A 7,110-nucleotide genomic window follows, 5' to 3' on the forward strand; every position below is an offset into this window, starting at 1 on the left:
ACGCTAAAATGTCCACCTGCAGCGCTGGGCCAGAAACCTCGTGTGGGGCTCATGTGGGTCAGCTTTCTGAACGATCCCGCCGCTGTGCGTGTCGTACTATATCCCCTATAGGTTTCTAGGCTGAATCGGCAGAAAGCTGCTACAAACGCCTTGTCTCCAAATCCGGGCACAATTTTCTTTCTCCCGAGTCACAGGAGAAATTTACTGGGTTATTTCTGCTGATAAGTCATCCCAAATAGCGTTCAGTCGAGTAAATAGACTTAAGTGTTAGACCACCAAATAAAAACACTTCGGGGGGGGAGGGGGGGTTTGAACCATGTCTGTATGTTGCAGAGCAGTCTGAGGGCCTACAGCTCCCCAGGCTTGTGCACTTAAAATGTGGACAAGGGATCTCTGCTGTACTGCTTGTTGCTCCCCTGGATGGAGTTTGCTGTGGAAAGTCAAGGGTGCTCACTGTCAGGGTGAGCCCCCTGCACTGCCTGGCTCCACTACCCTGCGGTACCCCTGGTTATGGCTATACCCAGCCTATCCACGGGCAGTGACCAGGAGCTCCTGACTCATAATACCTACTGAATTGCATTACAGCAACCAGTGCAACTAACGTAAAAGGTTTTGTTCCTCAGAGCTGGGATGAAGGGTATGCTTTTATACGTTGCGGGTGCTAACTTACCAGCCCTGTGCGATATGTTATACAAGCTGTGTAACAACCTGTACCATTGAGACTTTATGCAAGATTCTAACAAACAAGTTCCCTGCTCACAATTTGTTGGGTATGAAGTTCCCAGGAAGAGAAGAGATGGAAGAAAATAGAGAAGAAAACATTCTAAGAAAAAGCACTTTATTTTCAGTGATAAGTGTGCCAAAATAAATTCTGAAATACCTAGTGAGACAACTATAGTATTTAAGATTTTTTTTTTATAGCTCATGAAAAAAGTTTATTTTTTTTTTTCTTTTTTCCCCAAGTAATTTGTGACTTTGTGTGATTTGTACAGTACAAATTGAAACTTGTAAAATAGTGGTTAATTGTGGGCAGATATGAAGGTGATAACTGACTTACTAAATGCACTTCTGAAAAGTTAAGAAATGACAATCAGTATAAAACTTAACTAGATAAGTTGTTGTGAAGGTGTGGGAACCACAACATCAATTTTTCTGTATAGAAAGAGTTATGAAAAATAACATTTAAAAAATAAATCTTAGTTCACGCTTTGGCCATCACAAGCCAGCAGTTATGAGACAATTTTTTTACTTACAGGACAGATTGATTTCCTTGTAGTATAGTGATGATGACTTGAAATATAATTCTTAGATAGCCTTTTCTTCAACACATCTTAGATGATCTGGACCAGGGTTACTTAGACATGAATGATGAGAGGGTGGTGGTTTTAGTGGGGACTTTTTTTTTTTTTTGGTCTTAGGTAATGGAGACCTCTTCTGAATTAAAGATGCAAATCCAGGGGATTTGAGAGATTTTAGCTGAGATTACTGAATTGAATGAAGCAGTGCTGCATACTAGGTGTGCTGGTAGACAATAACCACACCTCCGAGGAACTGTAAAAATGTCAGACCAAAGTATTTAATTTATTGAAAACAAAACAAAACAAAAAAGCAATATTTTATCACACATCTCTTTTTTATCACACATTTCTTTCTGTTCCAGAATGAAATATTTTTAGTTTTGGTTATCAAAAGAAGGAATAATTCAGCTAGTAGTTATGAACATTTAAAAGATGTTCATTTACAATATTTAGCAATAGTACATGGAAAGTCAAAAAGTCATATACAAAAGTTATTCTGCTTCTTTGGAAAATGAAAATGCTATAAAATCAATACATTTAATCACACAACTTTATAACAAATTCAAAGATGTGTCAAGCTCTCTTTTAAGTGTCATTGTTAGAAGATCTAGAAAGGAGAATAATTTTGAAATCCTCTACTCTCTCAAAGGTTCATTATTATTACTCTACTCTGATACAATACTGCTTCTTTTTCAGCAGATGGTTCTATTGCATTCAGTTTTACAGCTTTCAGAAAACAAATTTCCACTTACAAGTCAGACTTGTTGTTTGAAGTAGAAGTTACATATGACACTGCAGGACCAAAGTCTGCTTAATTTGCTAGTGAGACTAGATTTTTACCTTCCAATCGAAGGCATCAAAAGTTACTTGCACTAATAAAAAGTGGGATTTGGCTCCCAGAATACGTGATGTGTTTCAAAGTTGAATAGTAAAGTGGGTCTGCAAAACAAATCTGTATTTTTTACCAGAAGTGTGCTGTTTTCATATAATTTGTAATATATGCAGTGAGTAAATCTTTTCACTCTCATCCACCTGATGAAATATCTCTGGTCTAGAGTCACTGCTCTTAAAAGTTTTGCCATATGACAGTGGACAAAGCTGTGCATCCTCTCTCAAGCTGATTGCCCCAAGTGACATTCAACTCTACTGTGGCAGGAGCTGAAGCAACAAAATTCACCAAAGCTGCCTTTATTCTTGGATCGGTACTGGTTAGTTTGTGCAGAAAGCCAGTGATGGCTCAGTGCTTCTGTCTCACCATTTTCTGCCTAGAAAGTTGAAAATAATAATAATGAATTAATATAACTGGAAGAACCTGTCAGAGGATTAAAAAATGCAGTGCAGTATCCCTAATGACCTGGAATAGTTAATTAAGTTCTCTTATAAATGAGTTCCAAAAATAACTTACCTTCAGTAAGTTATTCTGAGAAACAGTCATTTTAGCATACCTGAGCTGCAGTGCCTATTAGAAAAGGGCCAATTATCCAGTGATTGGCAGTTAAAGGTGAACGGCTGAAGTTCTTAATTAAAAGATTTCCTATTATAATCACCAGTAAGTAACAGAATACTGCATATATAACGTAGACATAGTGTTAGAAGAACATTTCCATTTAAAAACAAAGATTTGGAGAATCGCCTCCTCCTTTACTCACTGAGCCAAGCCCCAAACCTGAGCGCAAGGGTTTCCATTGGTGTGGCTGGTGACTTACCATTACTGCCTTGCATGGAGGTACACTCCTGTAGCCCTCCCACAGGTAGAGAGGTGTTTCCCTCCAAACAGGTGGCAGCATTTCACTGCCCCAGGCTGTCTGTGTACTGCAGAAAAAGGATTGTAGATTTTAAAGGAGAGTACTTCTGTCTTTAACTAAGGAACTGTGAAGCTAGGTCCTTGAGCTGCCTGCCATTGACAACTTTCCCAAATTTCCACTTACTTCACAGTTAACAGGATATTATAAACTCATCCATGAGATACAATGAAGTTAATTTTTTTGGGGAAGAAAAAAAAACAAACTTCCAGTTTGGAAATGTGAGATGTATTGACATACTAAAAGCTGAATGAAAGGGATTTTGGAAGGCATATCTCCCCATCTGGTCATGGGGACTCAAGGTCATTCTGTCTACATTTCAAGCTCACCAGATATAAACAGCTTTGCTGTTTTGCTGAATGCTGTGCTACGGTGCTACCAGGGCATTATGCCTGAGATAATACAGCCTACTGAAATTATCTTGAACACCTTGTCATACCATTCACCTCTTTTTAGATCAAAGTAGGCATGCAGTGACTTCAGGTCCATCTCCAGCTATTCACACAGATATTGCTCTCATCATCCACACTGCAGGTGGAGGCTGACTTACCAGGCCTTCGGGCTCCTTTCTTTCAAGTGCTCCATGCAAGCTCTACTAAAAATATATACAGCTATCCTATAATTCCTAGTTCTGATAAGGCTTGTCATTTTCCTAGATGACTTGACCTATTTCTGCAGAACTATGAAATCCAACAACCTTCCTTCATCCTCTAGCATTCAAGATGACTCACAGACCTATATTTGTTGTCCACTGTAACAGAGACAGAATTTAGCCCAAGATAGCATTATTATGTGTTCTTGACTAATAGGTAAAGGTATCTATTTGGTTCCACTTTTTCTAAACTTTTGATAAACACTTACCTTTTTGTTAATCAACCTACAGTTCAGTGAGTCAAAAGAACAATATTAACCTTTTGTGGCCATGCTTCCATGAAAATGACCAGATTGTTTCCATTTCCAGCACACAATAGCACAAGTTAAAATTAATATTCAGTGGAAGCTGAACAGTTTTTCCCCTTGACTAGATCTGTTTTCAGTGTTCAAAATTTTTATTTTAGTAAAAGCACTAACAGTAATTACCACCAAGAGAAACTGTCAAGTGTGACTGGCAAAATCTTTCATTTACCTTTTTTCTGTTGTGTTTAGTTCGGTAGAGTTTACTCTCTTTTTCACCAAGTGAAGTCCTTCAATACCCTCAATGAGGAAAAAAATATCTGAGTACCTCCACCTCAGTGGAGCCTGTAGTAGTTTCTGTTCTAATTTACATTAATTTTGATTGCAACGGAAAAGTTAAGAATATATGTTATATTTACAGGTTAAACAGTCCCTTATATTCTCCTCTCCTTTTCTCACAAGTAAATAAAAACCACATTTTTAGAAATAAGCATTTCGATTTTTAAATTTGCATGAGATTTTTAAATACAAAACAAATGCGAAAGCTCTTCCAATGCTACATTGATACAAATGTGGATCAGAGGTGAATTTATACTATAAATGTTGCATTGCACATAAAAGATTCAAAACAAAGTTTCTATTATATAACATTAAATGTTTCCTGTGAAACTCTATTAACTGCCAAAGACGACTGAAAATGAAAATTTTGGAGCATTTCTATATATTAGGGACTATGATCTCTTATTAGCCATTCCAGAGGATAAGAAGATTGTTTAGACTCAATAATCCTTATAAAGTGTTCATCATCCAACAGCTTTGAATCTATAGCTATAGGCTGTAATTTATTGGGAGTTAGCCATCTATTTGATGGTAACAAAACACCTTGGAAAAATGTGGTCATGCATAATAACCCATGAGAACAGAGAGGAATTAGCTATCTAGATAATGAAGTTAAGCTACAGTATCTTCTCCATCATCATGAGTTAAACCTCTGGGAATGTTGTAGGCAAAAATGACTGGGATATTTTTAAAGAGACACTGAATTTTAGAGAAACAGCTTTAAAGAAAGGAGTCAGAAAATTGAACTGGTATAATGCAAATCTAAAATGAACTATAGCATCTTCTTGTGGTAGTATATAATTAGGGATCATTACTCACTAAATGGTTCTGCAGTTCATCAGTGATTAAGAACATTTGAGTAGGCTAAAGCTGTTGAAGTTTTGGGGGAATAAGCAAACTGCAGCTTTTTTTGGCCCATTTGTTTCACTGCAGAATCTTCCCATACCACAAAATACCTATAACATAGCTTTAAGTAATAAAAATTACTGTTTTCTCTGTACTCCACTGTTCCTATTCTGTTTAATTATGCCAGTACAAATAATTTTAATAACTTTAAAAATCATAACAGTTTTTAACTGTGTCACATTCAGAACTGTTCATCTCATGGTAAGGTTTTTCAAGGGAGAATTAATCTAGTAAGTATGAAGCTGTTTTGTCCTAGTTAGCAAAATGGCAAGCTTAACTTTGAGACACATAGAGAAAGCATTTTATCACTGCAAGAAAAGCACCAAATCAATTCTAACTTCCAATGTCCCATAGAACTTTATCACATCACGTGTTGTATAAACCACTGACATAATATGCCTCTGATTTTGAGACTTCAAGGAAGGGTGGCTGTGACAGTGCCCTTTGAAATAACATTGAAGCGTCAGCTCCCATGTCAACATCACACTCTAATCAGTGCAGTCTTTTTTGTTGCAGGGTCTTCCACCTTCTAATTGACCCTGACATATGCTATTTACTCTCCCCCTTGGCTTTGGACATATAATTCCTGTCATGGTCAATTATGAGGTGATAGAGCCTGCAACCACTGGGAGCATTGCTTAAAATCATCCTACACAGTAAGCCCCAAAGTGACCAAATTCAAATCTAACTGGAGGGGAAGAGGGGATCTAATCTTTGATAAAACTAATATTCTATTCACTTCTGAATAGAAAAATATCAATTTCCATCATCCTATATGGTACTGAGACAAATGGTGACAGTGCTATTTCTGAAACAGGTTAAGGAAGAGTACAAAAGCCTTTACCAAACTTGACATACTCTAAAATGAGGAAATTGTCTGTACAAGCATACAGTATGCATAAAAATTAGATTACACTACATTTGAAAGGCAGATGAGAATTTAAGAGTGACAAGTGGGCAAGTGCTAAAAATAAGGGCATGTTACTTCCTTTCCAACACTGCTTTGTCTGTATGCTTTCTTTTATGTTGTTTAAGCTTTGAAGTAAAAAAATATTTTGCAAGAGTCTGAAAGACACTCCTGATTACTGTATTGATAAGTGGTTTTGAACAAAAAGCTCTCTCCTAGTTTTCCTATTGGTTCTATAATGCCTAAGAAATTTGACAAAGACAAAAAACAGGATGCTTGGTCTCTGATCTTAGTGTAAACATTACGATTTTCAAAAACAAGCAGTTTTGCAGTCACTGTACTAGTGCAATGATGTTACAGAATCATTACAACTTCAGGAATGAGAGCTGAGACAAGGAAAGTTTTAACATCCATTTGCTAAGATTTACTGGAAAGGCCAGGTTATGAACCATGGGTTCATTTCACAGATTTTTTGGCTTTAGCCACCTATGTAGTTAACCTGGAGGGACAGGACAGCTATCCCTATTTTTTTATTTATTTTTTTACTGAGTAGACATTATTTTCAATTTGCTAGTTGCCATTGCCTATTTTTTGTTTTGTTTGATAAAGAATGAAGGGAATTTCAATGATCTAGTGTCTTTTCAGTCACGAATTATTATCTACAGGAATCTTCTACTGATTTGTTTCACTGTTGACAATTTATGTAATACTCTTTTACCTAACCCACTCAGCTCTGAAATAATACTTAAAAGACCTTTGTAAATATGCTGATTTTTACAGGTAATAAAATATTTAATATCCTGAAAAATGTGATTTGGTGATATCTTTATTTCCTATCTTAGCCTGAATAGACAAAGCTCTAATTAACATTCATACAATTATCTAAGTCTTTTAAAATCCCATCTGTACAGTTTGCCTTAATGATGTATACAGAGCATAGCAGTCCCAATAAATACCAAGCACA

Source organism: Netta rufina (genome assembly GCF_964035555.1).
Source record: "Netta rufina genome assembly, chromosome: 5".
NCBI classification, from domain to species: Eukaryota; Metazoa; Chordata; class Aves; order Anseriformes; family Anatidae; genus Netta; species Netta rufina.